The following is an 18,180-nucleotide window of genomic DNA, read 5'->3' on the forward strand; positions in this document are numbered from 1 at the left end:
AGAAGGCCTATGGAGAAGCTGTAAATACCCTTACAGATGCGATGAGCCATAGGGGAGTGAAATGTACTACAGTAAAACAAAAACTCAAAAAAATGATATAAAAAAAAAGAGGACACTAGTTGGAGTGCAACCAAATCTGAGGGAATAACTGGGGGGACCAGGGATCCAACAATTTTTTGCCTGTAAAACAACGGTGGTAAGAAACAACACATCTTTAGATATTGGTTCTCTGGGTATTATAAATAACCAGAAGGCCATATCCTCATCCCATTACTCTGAACGTAATACTGAAGATGTTGGGAACATACTGAAAAATGTAGAAGCTGAGGAAGGGGTGGACGGTGAGGCAATAAATGGAAACACCAGCTCCAATCTCATTCCTAGTGAGGATATTAAAAATCGAGTCCGGCAAGCGCTGATGAATCTGCTTGAACGGTGTACAGTGAAAGGAGCGATTACAAAATGCTGGAATGCAAAAGGTGAGAGTCAATAGGGTCGAAAACCAAAGGTTCGATTTTTTTTTGTGATTTTTTTATTGATTTTTTTATTTATATATTTATTTTTGGGTTTCTTTGTAGGTAAAAAAAAAGTGTTTTTTACCACAAAAACAGGGGTTGGAGGGGGACCCCCACAAAAAATAAAAAATATATTAAAAAAATATATTTTTTCGAACCTTTTGTTTTTGAGACTATTGACTCGAACCTTTTGTCATTCGACCCTTTGCAGTCGATCCTTTGACCTATAAGCGCTTGAACACTCTAAGTTCCGGTTGCAATTGCCTCTACATACTAAAAAGGTACAGGAAGAGGAACCTAATACAGGTAATCCTAATGATACTCTGAGGTGACCTCTGGTCTCTCAGATAATGGCTGATCAAAAGAAACCTGAAAATATAGCCGCTCAAGCGATTATACCATTGAAGCACAGTGGTTTGGGGCGCATGATGCAAACTAATGCTATAGACAATTGCAAAGACCACACAGGAGACGGACCTGTGCGGAATCAATTTGCAGCTCAATCACTCAGTACCTCTAGTGAAACAACGAAAGAGAGGCCTGTACAGCAGAATGCAGGTTGGGCCCAAGAAGTGGGTAAAAATTACACACAGTATAAGGAGTGGGAAGAGGGTACACTTAAAGGGAGTATAACTGGTGGTGGTATCAGGGGCCCTTCCCCTCTAGGGGATAGAGAAAAAATGCCATTACACAGCCATTTTGTGGATGATCCCAGTGTTATGTTGAATTTCATGTTAACATATCGAGGTCCTCCCTCTCTTAACCGAGGGAGGGTATTATATATCCTTGTTTAATGAAATTCCTCAACTATCTCTGATTTCCTATGGAGATATTAAACTTGTCGATTATATACACCAAACTAGGTAAGACTATGTGAGGATAGTTTTCTACCCAAGAACTATACTCAAACTCGTTTTTTCATAAATAGAAACCCTGCAAAGATTTGGTTTTGACCTGGAACATTTTAGTAAGGGCTTTTTAGCGACATGGGGAGGAGAGCAGGAGGTGAGTGCAAGAGAAATGCATGAGGCAAACCGTGCTCAAAGTAAGGAGAGCTCTAACCCCCAGATGCTCTCTAATGAGACAGAGTTGAGATGGTTGGCATTGACACTTAGAGAGCCTATCGCTAAGATCCAGGGAATCAAAGATAACCCCTAAAACTCACAAACTTGTACCTTTCTGTCATGGAATTCTAGGGGAAATCGATCACTTAAACAGTCATCAATTATTTGCTCACTGCTATCTGATGCTACCTTTATCTGTCTTCAAGAAACCTGGGCCTTAGCCCCTTTAGCATTGAATGGTTTTTTGGTGTTTCAAGAACTGGCCATTAAGAAACCTAAAGGAAGACCCTCAGGGGGACTCCTTATCGCAGTTAAAACCAATACTCATGCTAAATGTATAAAGACATTTAAGATTTATAGGTGGTGTATTGCTGTCTTCTTGAAACTTGGACTACATAAGTCTCCTATGCACTTAATGATTGTTAATGTATATTGGTGTCCTGATCTTGATCTTAAGGAGCATATAGCATTAATTGATTTAGTAATTCAGGAATGTCAAGAGTCATGTAATGACTTGAATATTGTCATTGCCGGTGAATTCAACTCTGATATCTGTTCTGGGAGATTTGAAATGGGTAACAGGGGTACTCAACATCTTGGTGATAGTTGTGCTTCCCACAAATTGATACAGGGCGACGTGTGGAATCAATTTCTTGTAGATTTGGGATTGTACTGTGTTAACACCCTGTTGGAAGCCACTCAGAACCATTTGACATGGTCTAATGGAAGTTTGAGCTCCAGTATCGATTATGTCTTTGTTAACAGGAGGTTGTTCGATCTAACCCAAGATGTTCCCATTATCTCTACACAGGACAGTGATCATAAAATACTAAAAGCTTCCATACAAGTAGAGCTTGATAGCCATGAGGGTGATTTTTTCCCACTAAACCTAGAAGTTAATAATCCCTGTAATAGAATCTCCTGGCACAATGACAGTATTTTAAAAGTAGATATAATGTTCTTGCAAGACTATGAAAAACATTAATTTAATAAGAAACTGAATATTTATGCGCATGATGCCTTTGAGAACTACGTTTCTTCAGTGATATACAGTCCCTCTGGCATAAAGAAATCACATATAGGTAGTAGTATTCATATACATTCTTTTAGTATAGAAATGAGAAACCTCAAGAAAGAAAGGAATCGAGAAATGTGCGTACTCAACAAAGGCTATGGGAACGTTTCTTGTACTACGAGGTTGAATACTATTAAAAACAAATGGAAGTCCAGAGCAAGACAAATGCGGGCCATACTATATCAGAAAGATTCGGAAGAAATGCTACTTTCACTTACCGACTTTAGCACTAAGACGTTTTGGGCTCTAATTAATAATAGAGAGGATGTCCAACTGAGTGCCCAAACTGCATGTATTACATCTGAGGTATGGGAAGGCCATTTTGGCAAATTATACAGTCTCCCGAATTTGGATTGGATTGTCCCGAAGAACATACAAAGCTGTTCATGGAACATACCTATTACTTTATTTGACATCAAGAGAATGATTATGCGCAGTTCAGCTTCCCGTGCTGCAGGACCTAATATGCTCTCTAAAATGGTTCTAAATGTTAATTCTAAATTATGGGCCAAAATTCTCTTCTTTCGATTTAAGGAGATTATGTATACTAGGCTCATAGAGAAGAGTTGGCATATGTCCTATGTTGTACCAATCTATAAGAAAGGAGATAGGGCTAGTCCGTCCAGTTATAGACCTATAGCTCTTCTGGACTCTGAGCCCAAAATCTTTGCCTGCCTGATTTTGGAATATATCCAGGACTGGATGAATGACTCCTGTATTTTGTCTCCATTCCATTTTGATTTCAGGAAGCATTTAGGGACTGATGCTGGCGGCTTACTCATTAACTCATTACTCATTAATATCATGCAACAATATGCCTGGACTGCGGGGAACTCTCCCATTTATGTGGCTTCTATCAACCTTATGTCAGCTTTTGACATGGTAAATAGATCCACATTATGGACAGAATTGCACTCTTTGGGAATGCCTGACCCTCTGTTGTCGATACTTTATTATCTGCATGAAGACACCAGAATTAAAGTATGACTTGGCTCCGATGGATCACTATCGCAGGAGATTAAGGCATATAATGGTTTAAGGCAAGGATGCATTTTTGCTCCCATTGTTGTCAACTGGAACTTCTCTGATGTTGGTTTGCATCTAAAGGATATATCTTTTGCTCCTCCGAAAGTGGAGGGTGTGAAGGTCTTTTGGACTGCTTATGCCGATGATGTGACACTGTATGACCACACCCCCATTGGTTTGCAACGTCTCCTTATCTCTTTCAAAGAATACACATTGCCAAACTCCTTAAAAATCAACCATAGTAAAACTGTTATCCTCTGTTTACGTCACAGGAAAAGCCCCAATAAATGCTCCTGGTTATTAAATAATGAAATGCTACCAGTAAGTTCTGATATGAGATATTTGGGCTACCCCATATTTGGGGATAAGAAAAAGGCTAATTATCGTGACTATCTGGATAAGAAAGTCAATCCACCTATATGCCATCTGCGGAAAATTGCCACTAAGTATGGGACATTTTCTATGCTACCTTGCTTACGTATGTACATAAATGAAACAGTGGCACAGTTATGCTATGGTTTGTAATTTTCCCCTCAATGGTGTAGGGGTGAAATAGATAAGTACAAGTCACGAATCCTAAAATCTATGGTTAGATGTCTGCCTATGTGTGTGCCCCTTCCTGCAATTCTTTATGAACTGGGACTCTTCTCCATTAAATGTATAGCTGAATGGCGTAGGCTTTCATTGTGTAGTAAGCTGCCTTCATGTAATGCTACTACTTTATATGGAATTATGGAAAGCAGTATTAGGAAGGGTCTGGTCTCTTCAAAATACCTTGCCGACATGGAAATAGAAGCACATGGAACTCTTGACAAGGTAGGGGTTCCTCATGAACTTTTAACTACTAATCCAATGAAAGTAAAGAAACTACTCCTTCATTATGACTGGAACTCTATGTCAAAGAAGTACTGAATACAAAATCGTATAGTCAGCTTGTCTCAAATTTTAAAAAGATGGGTGTTCCTGAACCATATCTGCTTAAATTCCCTGATAGATTCTAGAGGCAACAATTTACGAGGTTTTGCTTCAATGTCCTTGGTACAGGTGAAATTATGGACATTAGGTTAGGAGGTATAGATTCTGTCTCCATTTGTAGATTTTGTAAAATAGTGTCTCTTCCGAAAAAACACTTTATTCATTAATATTCAAAAGGAAGATGTACACACAGTTGTCTAAATCCACAAAGCAGAATAAAAAGAAAAAGGGTAGGTGGTTTACCAAATGTTCATATTAACACATATTTTTATTTAAATTTAACACTCATAAAATGATTACATTACATAAAGATCATTGTCAACACACAATATATAAAACACATAAAACCTATACTTTACAAAATACAAGGAAAGCCCATACTGCGGGTTGATTTTAAGTGGTTATAACACATCTCCGTGTGAAACTTCACACTGGAGTAATTTCTCGTATTCTTGGATGTTATTAGTGTATTTTCAAACCCAACTTGTACAAGTTTCTGTCCTTAAGACAAATGTAGGACATTCATCAGGGGTAGAATTGCTTTGTGTTTACAAAGGTGGTGGTATTTCTTTCCTATCACTTTCTTTCTGCCAGTTCTTCAACAAATGGCTGGCCCTTTTAGAGTGTGGTAAATGAATCCACAGTCTGCAACCAAATAAACAGGTGTTGGTAGGGGCGATTTCCTGTCCATTAGGGAAGATCACTCCCAACCTCCTCTTTTAATAGGGCGAGCAAATGGTTTCTACTCATGTAGGAGATGCATCATCCGTCTCAGTGGGTGATGTTTAAGTAGCACAGTGGAATTCTTGATTTTAGAGATTTTCCTGGCCGAATCCAGTGTTCAGTGATTCACGTGCCCTTCCGGAAACACTTAAAACATATTTTGACAGAATGTGAGGGACTAAGATTGGAACGAATTAGATGCTTTTCCGAGTATGTACCGAATACTGAGTGTGTGGATTTGAACCTTTATGGCTAGACATGCTACATGGTACAAGAATTAAGTTCCAGTTGGCTGTAAAGATATTTGAAAGTACACTGCGGAATGTAATTCTAAGTATATAACTCTCATAGCCTGTAATTAAGGAATTGGTATGTGTGAATCTATCTAAAAAGAATATTCTGTCTTCTGCTCAGAAATCAAGTAATATTCATGAAGTGTATGAACTTAATAATATATATATATATATATATATATATGGTTAAACTCCTCCAGATATGGAAATAGAAGTTTACTTGTTTTAAACAGTTATGTGATTTCTCCAACTGTAATCTTTTAGAGATGAAGTAATATTTTTGATAATTTGTGACCTTGCAAGAACTATTCATTTTAGCTTGTGCTTGTTTTAATTCATTTGTTTAATGATTGATGTCTTGACCGTAATTCTCTCTCCTTTTTGTTCTTCTGTAAAAAAATGAAAAAGGGGGTTGGATTGTTCATGTATTTTATTATCTCAAACATATTTTGTAAAGGTTACTGTGTAACCAAAAACAAAATTTAAAAAAATAGAAATAATCCTGAGAAAGAAGCCACATGGTTACAAGGGCAATATATTAAAAGGGCAAGCCTTTTAATATTAAAAGAAAAACATAGAAATAGGGCAGAAGGATGCATAGCTGCAGGAAGAGAAAACACAATGTTACATTGACAGCAACCCCCACTAAGTTAGAAAATGAAAATTAACTAAAGGGCATTGTGATGCTAGGATGGCAGCAGAATAAAAGCTTTTAAAAACTTCAACATTTGCAGATTAAATGACGCTGGAAGAAAAAACACTATTTTCAAACTTAGAGGATTAACAATGCAAAGCTTACAAAAGGTTGCATTTTTTACATTTTCTTTTTCATTACTTAATTTACAGAGTGGGATTTCCAACTTTCCATTTTCAAACTACAGGTCTATAGTTGTGTAGGTGGGCATTACCTATAGGAAATAAGATGAATATTGTTATGGTATTTGGTACAGGTATGTGTGCCTTTATTTTACTACATGACAGCAATCACAGATGGAATAAGTGATGCTAAGGATTTATTTTCATGTCTGCCTAAACCTAACTATATATGTTCTACTCTTATGCAAAGCACTCCAATCTCCAGCAGACAAAAAAATCTAAATTGAACATAACTTTAATACTGGTTTGCAAGCTTGATATCTAGTATAGATTCACATGCAATCCTTCCAACCTAACCCAAAGCGGAAATATTAAAGGTTACATTAATCTTAAACTGTGCTCTAGAGGCTTCTGAAGCACCAATTGCATGGTTTTATGGGGTTCCCATCAACGGCATAGGGCATCTGAATGCAGGTATGCCCCCAAGTTGACTCCACCAAAACTGGATTTTTTGGTAATTAATTTGAGATCCAACTCTAAATGGAAAGATAATGCAAAGCAGGCTAATAGCGTGTTTTTGACACAGCACTTAGCAATACTGAGACTGCAAGGTTATCCCTCGGGTTGCACAATTCTCATTCACATTTTAGGTAGGAATATCCCATTTAGCATGGCGCTCACTTCGATAGCAGCATTCAGTGAGCGCTGATTTATTTCAAAATACTTTAACCATAAGGACTTGGGTGCAAGAAGTGAACGCTGGAACATGGGGACACAGGATTGTGTATATCACTGGAGTACATTCAACAAATAATGACACAGCCAATAGTTTTTGTTTACAGTTGGCGGCGAATCAGGAGGAAGACACAGACTCACTGAGGACATGTTGTCAAAGGTTTTATTAAAGTGAAAAGATAAAGCCTATCGTTTCACTATGGGTGGTCCCTGCCTATGTTGTTAACTAAGGTGCTCATCAGACAGCCGTGAATGTTCAAAAAGAATCAGTCCGCTGTCCAAAATTACCCTTTTCTGACCAATATGAAAATTTACTTGGAGCAGGAGAATGACTCCCTTCTCCCGAGAGTACTTATAGGACCAATCTTTTTAGTACGGAATCCGCAAATAGTCTTTTGTGACTTCTTGGATCAAACTTTTCAGTTCCTTAATTATATTATGGGGCTTTCTCTTCACTTTGGCTGTCTCTCTTGCGGTTCTCTTATTTGTTCTCCTTTCTGGACTGTGGTTCTCAACGTATCTTTGAATGTTAACTGAGCTTTGTTGGTCTTCACTTGACATGTGGTTCAATTGTATACTTTCACTAAACTCTTTTACATATCTTTCTTCTTTTAGCTTACATTGGTATTGTACAGGAGGTCGAGTTATTTTCCCCTTTTCCCAGGGTATTTTATCCGTTCTTCTCTGTTCTCATAATTCAACCATTCAAAAGTTCTTTCTCTAAAGTTACAATGTTTGTACTTCCTTTGTTTCAAGTTTAACTCTGTTTCAGTCTTTCTACTGGGAAGAGTAAACTGTATGGTATAATGATCACCTTGGGTACTCCCGGGGCTCCCGTACTCTCTGTTACCTTCATTGCGGTCAGAGAACATCTTCGGGAGCCTTCCCCAGCTGAGGCCATTTTTCGGTTCACAGAGCACTGACACCTTTTCTTCTGAGATGTCACTCTCCTTGCAGTTTTCACTCTCTTCACAGTGTCCCAGTCCTCTGTTGCATGACCGGACACCCTGCTGCCTTCTAGTGCTGGTGGTATCAGCAGTGTTGCCTGAGTCTGCTGTCCACATCAAATTCCCACCCGAGGTCCTGCCACAACCTTCTCATGGGCTCCTACCTCTCCGTTCTTTCGTGCTTTGTGTTCGCTGCAGCTCTGGCGTACTATGTTGCAAAGCTAAGCAAGTTTGAAACTTGCAGCCTTCCAGGTTTCCTACTCCGTCAAGATTGGCGTAGATTGGGGACTTCCCCAGCTGATGTGTACATGGTTCTCACTGTTCTCGTTCATGTCTGCCTGGATGCACATTTATCTTCACACTCGTCTCAGTGGATTGGGCATCCTCATTTAAAGGGACAAAACCTTTTGTTATAACATGAGAGTATATGACGTTTCTTTGTCCCAGTTTTGATAGTCCACAGTTTCTGACCTTGTAGTTTCTTCATTCCTGTCTTGGTATGTCACAGGGACAGGGTCTGATAGGTTAGAACACCCCATATAGGCCATAGACAGTACCGCTTGAGGGTGTTCCTCACAGGAATGCGAGTCCTTGTCCTCAAAGGGGGGGTCTCTCATGGTGATGTCCCACTTGCCTCGTTCCCTAGGGAGCTTATTACGGAGTGGGCTCACCTACCTTGCCTCATAGGGGGTGGGAGCTAGCCCTTGGAGAGAATGAACAAATTCCTTAAATTTGTCACAAGTTGTATTTTGCAGTTTACAGGAAAATACTTGGGCTCTACTTACACAGTAAACAGGTCTTCAAGCTGAGGTTGCAAAGACATGCATTGAAAATATATATACTTCACTGTGGTGTATGCAAGCCTTCTACTATGTGTATTATGAATTTGACATGTCAGCAAACGCTAACTTGCAGATATGCTTGTTACTTTTAAAGTAGGTGAAGTTATTTTATGAGTGAACTAGGGTAACAGTGTGAGTTAGGGTGTTTGTGAGCAGACGTGAGCTAAGGGTGGAGGCAGAAGGCAGAATTGAGCTAGGGTGCGTTAGTGTGGGTAGAGATAGGTGAATTAGGGTGGATGGTCATAGGGTGGCCATTGGGTGGGTGGGCAGTGGTGAGGTGGGGAGGGTGAGAGTACAACGAGGGTGGCTAGTGTAGAGTAGGATTAGGTGGGGTTAGTGGGGATATAGAAGGGCTGAGGTATGGTGGTAGGATGTAGAGAAGAGTGCGGTTTAGAGGAGTGAGGTAGGGTGGGTGGCTGTATTGAGGGGTGATGTTAGGTGGGAGGCTTAGAGTGGGGTGGGAGTAGACTGGTATGAAAGGGTGGGTTGGTGCAGAGAGGGGCGACGAATGGTGGAAGGGGACTAGAGAGGGATGAGGAAGAGTGGGTGGGTTGTAGAGAGGTGTGGGGAAAAAGGGGTGAGCGCGAGTATTGGGAGTAGAGGGGGTGAATGATAGTGAGGGGTGAGGTGAGTTAGTGGGTGGGGCAGAGTAGGGTGTGGATAGAGAGGGATGAGGGTGGGGTTAGATGTAGTCGATGAAAGGGTAGAGTTGGATAGGTATAGGGTTGGGTGGGATAGAGTTGCCAGGAGTAGAGGGGTAGAGTGGCGTGTGTGTTGAATGAAGTTGGGTGGGTTACAGTTGGGTAGAGTGGATTATAGCAAATTTGGTAGATTGAGTGGGGCACGCTAGAGGTAGATTGGGCTGAGGTAAGTGAGGGTAGAGTAGGATAAGATGGGGTAGAGTAGGGTGAGGTTGGGCTGTGGGTAAGCAGGTGCAAGTAGAGACGGTGGTAATACAGATGTTGGGGATAGAGAGGTTGGAGGAGTGGAGATAGAGTGAAGCAAGTATACAGTGTGGCGAGGTCGGGTGGGGGTAGGGTGCAGGGTTGTGATACGGGTGATATGCAGTAGGGATGAAGAGTGGATAGGGAAGAGCCGGTGGAGAGAAAAAGGTGGGAGTAGAGTGGGTTAGGATGGGGTGATATGGGAGCAGAGCGGGTGGTGTGAAGCGGGTGTAGAGTAGAGGTTGAGGTATAGTGGGTGCGATAAAGTAGTGGGGGTAGACTGTGATGAAGTCGTGGAAGAGTGAGAGGATGGAAAGCATGCTCAACCACCTTTGCTTATTTTCCGGACTGAAGGAGGACAGGTTGCACTAGACCCTGTATCACATCCTCAATAGAATATCATTAATCCTAAATATTGTCTCCTCAGGAACGTGCGTATTGGCAAAACATGTATGCCCCCATTTGCTGACGACTTCATGAAGAAAACTGTTATGGACCATAGACACGTCACTGCCAATGTGGAGACTTCATTGGGACATGAATCTAGGGATGCCTTGAGAAATAAGGTGCTGGCATGGCAACGTCAAAAGATTGGGCCAAGAGTCGTAAGAATGTCAGACCTTAAAATGATTCAAAGGGTTAAGGTAGATCAGTGGTGCACCCAAAAGAACAGGGACTGTATATTGATGGATTGTGGTATAAGTAATCTGCCATATTTTTTGTCCACCTGTAATGATATGTCGAGAGTCTCATCTGACTTGAAGATTGTTGTTAACTTTTTTGTTCTATAGTGTTGTTGTCTGTGGAGCATGGATTTCTTGCCTCCCATCTTGCATTGTTACTTGTAGTTCAGATAATGTGTACTTTTAGGTAGGGTTGTTGTCTCTGGCCAGTGGCCGTCTTGAGTTATGTCTTGTCTACATGTTATGGTATGTGTGTGCATATGTCATTGGTTGCTAGTTATAAATGAATAAAATAAAGTAAAGGAGGTGGGCTATAGGGGATGGGGTAGAGGAGTGGGGTGAGGTGGACAGATTGGTGGGTTGGTGTGGTGAGGTTGATTGGAATTGTGGGGTGGTGTTGCATTAATGGGGAACTATAGTTACCAGAGGCCCTTCACACTAGTATTGTAGGTAAAATCTTGCATTTTGTTTGCTTAAGGCCAAGGCTGTGTACAGTTCCACTTCCCTCAACTGCTACATTGCTCCTTCAGCGCCACTCCTTATACCCTATGCCACACAATAACTCATCATCCCTCCCGATTTACACACATCTCCCCCTACATTACTCCCCTTTTGCTCTTGCTTCTCACTCCTACTTCCACAATACATCCCTCCTTCCCCTTACTATTTGGCTCTCTACCACCCTACCTCTCACACACCCTCCAGATCTCTCCTCTTTGCCCATTCCACTTTTCTCTTCCATTCCCCATCGTTTCCACATCATATTACTACTTGTCAACTAACACACAAAAGGCACTCTAGTAATTCCACTTCCTCTTACCTCATCTATGCTCTTTGCTGCCCCTCCAAAATTCTTCTTTCTCTCTACCCTCTCCAACCTCATTCACAATAGGCCTCTAAAATGCCCACTGGATTTGCAATAAAACATCTTCCATCGTGGACCACTTCGATTCCTACAGCCCTCCCACCCCCTTTGGCAACCATGGGAATAACTGAGCTGTGCATCACTTCCCTTGATTCTGCTACACCTCGCTCACACTGACTTTGATTCCTCCCTGCACTCTTCACACTCTTCTAGAAGAGATGGATATGTTGGCCTTATTATAAACAAGGCCATCCCTCTGACCGCCTTACACCATCTGATTTCTTTCCACTCACCTTTCAATTCACTGGCACCCAACTTCTGTTACCTTCTACTCTCATCATCCTTCTAATTTACCGGCTCCTGGGCATTCTATACTCCATTTTTTTATTGGAATTCCTCTGTGACTCTTGTCGACCAGTACCTGATGCATCTCATAGAAGACTTCAGCATCCCAAAATCTCTTCGTCCCACCAACTCGAACTTGACTCACTCCTCTCTAGACACTCCCTTGTTTTGAGTCACAAACTTTGCACCTGCTCATGGGGTATGCTTGACCTAGTATTCCTCTCCTCCTCACTCCCTTCATCCAAGCTCCCTATTGATCCCTCCCCTTCCCTTCTAACCACTCCTTCTCTCAATTTCACTATCTCTGTCCCTCCTCTCTGCAGTTTTTTGCACCCTACCATCTCCAGGCAAATTCAAACCAAACACCCTAGCTGCAAACCTAGTCGATATCCGGTCCTACTGTGATGAATTGGATTTTGCTACGCAGGAGTACAATGATGAGTAGGGTAAAAGTGGGCCACTCAGCCCTCACGCTTCTATCAACCAAACACAATGCAATCATAAAGGTAAAACGGGAACAGTTAAGAGATCTACCTCCTTTGCCTTTTGTGGTAACGTGGGCTGAGGGAAGGCTATGCTCTCAATAGGTGTGTGAAGGTGCACTATTAGTTAACGAAACAACACAGTATTACAGTCCAAAATAATGGGAATGTCCAATCAAGGGCTATAAAAATGTATATTCTTCAATCAAATATACCATGTGCACATAGAATGAATAGCAAATACTGTACAAACACCCACCCCAAAGGGAGAACAGAGAAGATGCAACAGACTGGAGAAAGTAGCACTCTAAGCGTAGTTCCAGGGGTGGTAGGTAAATCACCAGCCACAAAAAGGATATATTGTTGGTTGAAAACAGGACCCTTTGTGATCTAATCAGTCTCTAGGGCACAAGTGGACCGAGGGGGCAGTTGAGGGCCAACAGTACCTGCATTTAGTTTTTGGTGGGAGGAAACAATCAGACTCAGAGTTGAATGTAGATATGAGCAGATCAAGCTCGATTTTGGCACTTTGGACTGTGTGGGCCCAAGCAGCAAGTGAGCATCGAGTAGAGGCGAAGACGGTCACTCTGTGCAGTCGGGGAGCAGCTCTCAAGGATGCAGGTTTGGGCAGTCCCAGGATTGCTTAGCAGTTGGTCAGGCTGAGTGTTGCTCCAGCAGTTTGAGTCTGTGAGTGAAGGCCAGTGAAGTGTTGCTCTTGGGTGCATCAATGTGCAGGTCGATGAGGCGGCAGTGCAAGGGCTAGCTGGATCAAGTTGTAAGCCCTGGTCAGAGTATGTGTGTGATTTGCCTGTGATTCGGTTCGGGTCCCAGCATCGAGCAGTCTCATCGAGTCTTACTACCACTCCTCTCGGCTTACTCCTCCCACTAGTTCTTCATTACTTCGATTTTTCACTCGTCCTACTTCTCACCCCCACCCTTTGATGTAACAAATCCTCCCAATCCACTTCACTACTCCCCCTCTTTATCCCTACTCTCCTCCATACTATTACCCCCTATGATTATTACACTTCTTCTCCTCCTAATCCAGAGGCACGGAAACTGCTCTTCTGAACACCTGTGAAAACCTGCTCTCAAATCTTGACTCTCACTCTTCTTTTGTCATCATTCTTCTCAACCTCTCCTCTGCTTTCGACACAGTAAACCCCAACATCCTGATATCTCGTCTCTGTGACACCATGGGGATCACAGATCAGGCCCTGGCATGGCTTGCCTCCCTTCTCTCTGACCGTCCTTCCCAGGTGGAACTGGGGTGTCCCCCAGGGATCTAACCTATCCCCCTGGTTCTTCAATCTCTACATGGCCCCTCTGGCCCGCATGATCTCTGCCTTCACCTCAAACTTTCAGTGTTATACGGATGACACAGCTCGCTTTCAGGCTACCCTTGGCCTCCTCCTCCATCCTTGACTGACTGTCCGCAATTCAGTCCTGGTGTGCTGCGAACATTCTCTGACTCAATGCCAGCAAGACAAAGATTGTGCTCATTAGGAGCCTGCTCCCGCTTTCCCACTGTCACTATGACCGGCCTCCCTTGGCCTTGCGCCCCCACCCACTAGTGTGGCAAAAAACCTGAGGTTCATCTTCGATTCCACTCTTTCCTTCTCCTCTCACATCTCGGACATCTCTAAAAAATCTCACTACCAGCTGCACCTCCTCAGAGGTATTCGACCTTTTTCTCACCTTCCCCCAGAGGTTTACGGTCTCCAGAATCCTGGTTCTTTCTAGACTGGACTATTGCAACAGTCTCTTTCTCAATCTCCCTACTTCAACTCTCTGACCTCTTCTACTCATCCAGAACAGAACGGCAAGACTTATCCTTGGCCCCAAGCCCAGGACCCCATCTCTCTGGCACTGAAATCCCTTCACTGGTTCCTCGTTGCTGCAAGAATCGGGTTCAAGACTGCACTATCTACAACTCTCTCACCCTAAATACTTTCCTTCTAGAGCCCTCCGTTCGTCTGTCTCCAACTCTCTCGGGGTGAACCGATTTTCAAAACAGAGATTTGGGGGTAGATCTTTCCTCTGCAGGCACTTCCCTCCCTGCCTCTCGCCGTCTTGAGCTGGATCACCTTAAGTTCTGGAAACACCTCAAGACCATCCTTTTCTCTTCCTCCTTCTCTCTCCCTCTCCCTTGTTAACTCCCTCTCTATTCTTGCCTACTGCCCTCCTCCCTTCTCCCTAACTCAGCTCTGTTTGATAACTGGTCACCTGCTGCACCTCCAGAGCCACACAAGTCTCCGGCTCCCCTGCCAGTCCTCACACTTGCCCCCAGGCTTCTGCACTCCACCCACCACATCTGCACTTCTTTACTCATTCATTGAGAATGGTAACCTCTCAGCACTTAACCCAGGACCTTGGACTAGGTGCACTTGTTCCCACCCCCCCTTCATTCCATGTCTGGCACTTACGTTAACTATAATGTACCGGGCCTGGTCCGCCAGGCTTAGTGAAGTAATTTTCTCTTTATGTATGTCCTTCTGCTCCCCTTCCAGTCCCTCCCCGTCACTCCCCTCCTAGCGCCTTAACATCTGCCACGCACTTGCACTATTTGAAATGTTATTGGCAGAGTATGGTAGCTTACAGACTGTATGTTCTTCTCCCTCTCCTCCCCCTATGCTCCTCCCTTTTTGTCTTACACCTGCACTTGTAGTAAGGCCGTAAGGCCAAAGTTGTTAGTCATTTTTGCAAGATCATTCGGAAATTTCAAGGTCTAAGAATGACAATTCCCCTGTTCCCGTCCTGCATTGAAGCGCTTTGAAGCACTTCACCTGTGTATAAGCGCTCTATAAATAATTGCTTCTACACTCCTCCTCCCGCTACTACACTACTACTCCCCCTCACTAAACAAATACACTTCTTTCACCCAGAATCAGAAACTGAAAATTCACTCCTTACACTAACTTCCTCTAATCATGCCACACAACCACCCACAATCAAATTAGAGCCACTCTCACTCCAAACCCATCGCCTCACCTGCTCCAACAATCTACTCTATAATCTGCTACTCCTTCCTCCCTCCTGCTGGTCTCTACGTCATCCTCCACTTCTGACCTCACCTGGTAAATCCACATCTTCCCCTTCCTGTTGCTGCCTTATATTGCTCCTATTCTCTAGAAATTGGTACCATTTTCCTAGCCCATAGTTCCCTGTCTTTTTCACCAGGTTTGTGTGTACAAGAAAAAGGCATAAATCAGGGACTAAGATCCACCCACTTCTTCTGTGCGTTCCTGCTGGGAACCTTACATGGTGGCCCTTGCTGGCCAGTGTACGAGTTTGTATGTGGAGGCTTGTTTCTTTTGTCCTTAAAGGTAAGTCTTTGAGCTCAGAAGGACCCAGCTTCCTTAATTTGTCCCCGATAGTCGAGGGTGTCCAAAGTAACCATACTGAGGCACCCGCCGCAGCGCTGTAGTGAACTGCTACTTGTGTGGGGGTCGCGTGAGTCCTGCGGCTCGCTTCACTCACGCGCCACGTCTCCTGGTTGCCGGCATGGGACTTCAGTTGCACATTGTCCTGGAGGGTAGCTAGTGCTTCCGGTTGTCTATCTCTTGTGCTTGATAGGACCAGCTGGGTGGCGTTAGTTAATCATCTCAGGTGCATCATCTTTTTGTGGTGCTCTGGAAGAAAACAGAAGGATTGGCAAGCATCATGGAAATGGGGTATGGTTGGAGAAAAGGGTCTCTATGCAAGAATGCAGGCAAACAGGGGGACATGAATTGGGCCCCTCTCTGCTGCTCCCATCCACCTCGGGGGGAGTACTTGTTCTGGATGGCTCCACTGTAGGCCTTCGATTTGCTTGCCGAGAGGAGTTCCCATCTCCCCCTTGCCAGATAGAAAGGCCACCAGTCTCAGCCAACATCCCCACTTCGAAGTATAGTGGCGTTCACTTCTAGAAGAACTGCTAAAAGAACTGCTACCTTGCCCCCGTTGATGAACCTGGAGAACGGAAATGGAAGTACAGGGTGCGACAGTACCTGCCTCTGTGCCTTTATCAATGGATGACCAACTCTCTGTCATGACACTGGGAGCAATCGACATTCTATGGAACGGCAAGTAGGCTCTTATTATACAAATACAAAGCCCTGCAGAACTTCATTGTGCTCCATACATCGCAGGTTTGCAACAAAAAGTATAACAAACCTGTTCGCTAGCCCAATCTGTATTTCCGAGACTACCCAAAAGACCTTGGATGCCATAGCACCTCTCCCTGAATGAGCCTCGGAAGAAATATCAACTCCCTCATGGGCATATGCCACTGAACCTATCCATCCAAAGTGGGAGAACGGAGAGGAAGGAAAACTAAAAAAAGAACTGATCTGCAGACATTCTCACGCTTGCCTTTCATTGCTCATAAACACTTGGACAACACACAGCACATAATGAAGGAACCTACTGGCGTGTGGAGAATTTTGGAGTTAGTCTTAGACCTATGAGAGATACGAAAACGCAACACTGTCGTGTGTGAAGTATCTCCCTGAAAGGTCTAGGGCATACACACCCCCTACTTGACGAAAAGCAATCAGACACATGAACAGGGCTAACTTTGCTGACAACTGCTATACGGGCATGGATTCCTTCTCCGGCCAACGTCCGAAAAGGGACAACATTTTGTTAAAATACCAATGTAACTTAGTTGAGAAGGAATGTGTATGCGAATACCCGGGCGGAGGCGACATACCATATACCAGGACCCCTTTCAGAGGGACATGAAAGGATGAAATACCAGAGCGATGCACATTAATGGTATGATATGCCAAAAATGAAATTAAGAGGACAAAAGAATTCCTACCTAGATCACATCTGCACACGCCGGATCCAAGGGCCTGCTACAGTTACAGTGAACTCAAACCTGCCATTAAAGCACATGTGTACTTCTGGTGCTAGGGACTCAGGCTTCACAGAAGAACTGAGCAGCTTCTGCCTAAACCTTTTATGGGGTCCATCTGTCCCTGAAAGATATCATGCAATGTATTAAGGGGAACCTACCGAATCAACGGATTAGGGTGTCCTTCTATGCTCACAATTAGATCCCTGAATCCTGTCAGAATGACCAGAATGTCTCAGGCTAATTCTAGCGCTATCAGCAACCATGTCTGATCTGGCCAGCGTGAAGTGACTAGAATAACTTCTGCTCCCTGTTTCTAAACAAACTGAAGGGCGCATACAATCATTGCAAATGTGGGGAAAGGCATAAAGTGTCCCCTGTCCACAATTCTAGAAGAAAGCATCTGTTGTGAACATATACAGGTCTGGTCTCCAGGTGAACACTTTCAGCAGAAGTTTCCCCACTCTTTGTTGAGAGTGATGAAGACACACCTGTCTAGTCTGCAGGCATGTGAATCCCTCTGGTACCTGGAGCAGCAATGTGTTGTTTGATTGGAAGTGCCCGGCAAATACTCTGCCTGGACTGTAATCTGGAATGTTGGGAAAAATCCCCAAATGACACTGCTAGATCTACTAGTCTTGGATCGAATGACCCCCAACTTTGTTTCGAACTGCTGAGCTACAGTCCAACAAAAGGTTTATCTCCTATTTGGACCTTACCCTTGTGAAACTGATCACAGCAAATTAACCTGCCAACACCTGTAAACAAAGTATGTTCCAATTGGGTTCCTTCTGTGACCATGCACCCCTAGTCCAGAAAAAGACTGCACCATGCACCCCAGTCTTTCTGGCTTGGGTCTGACTCTAATTATAGATCTGGGGCAGAAGGAAAGCCAGTTTGTCATTTTCATGCCTCTAAGTTTATGAGCCACCAGAATATTTCTGTCCTTGCCTCATCTGTAGATAGAAAGCAGCTTGAGTAATGTAATCCTCTTTGCAAGGCCAGTCTCT

The 18,180-nt window shown here is 43.3% G+C and overlaps 2 protein-coding genes across 5 annotated transcripts in view; one reads left to right on the forward strand and one right to left on the reverse strand.

Annotated features, from left to right (window-relative positions):
- The window catches only part of ACSF2 (acyl-CoA synthetase family member 2), a 1,184,899-nt gene that overhangs the window by 898,025 nt on the left and 268,694 nt on the right, over nt 1-18,180 (forward strand). The gene's annotated exons all lie outside the window — the stretch shown is intronic.
- CHAD (chondroadherin) overlaps nt 1-18,180 on the reverse strand; it is a 60,612-nt gene that overhangs the window by 10,543 nt on the left and 31,889 nt on the right. Inside the window, exon 4 of one of the 4 annotated variants that reach the window (XM_069654883.1) lies at nt 5,866-6,060. The exons of 2 other annotated variants lie outside the window; for them this stretch is intronic. The gene's annotated coding sequence lies outside the window, so the exon portion shown is untranslated. Of the gene's footprint in view, nt 1-5,865; nt 6,061-15,814; nt 15,963-18,180 lie in introns of those variants that run through there. One more of the 4 variants, XM_069654884.1, reaches the window with a different exon arrangement.

This window comes from Ambystoma mexicanum, chromosome 3q, assembly GCF_040938575.1.
Source record: "Ambystoma mexicanum isolate Mex_15411 chromosome 3q, UKY_AmexF1_1, whole genome shotgun sequence".
NCBI lineage: Eukaryota > Metazoa > Chordata > Amphibia > Caudata > Ambystomatidae > Ambystoma > Ambystoma mexicanum.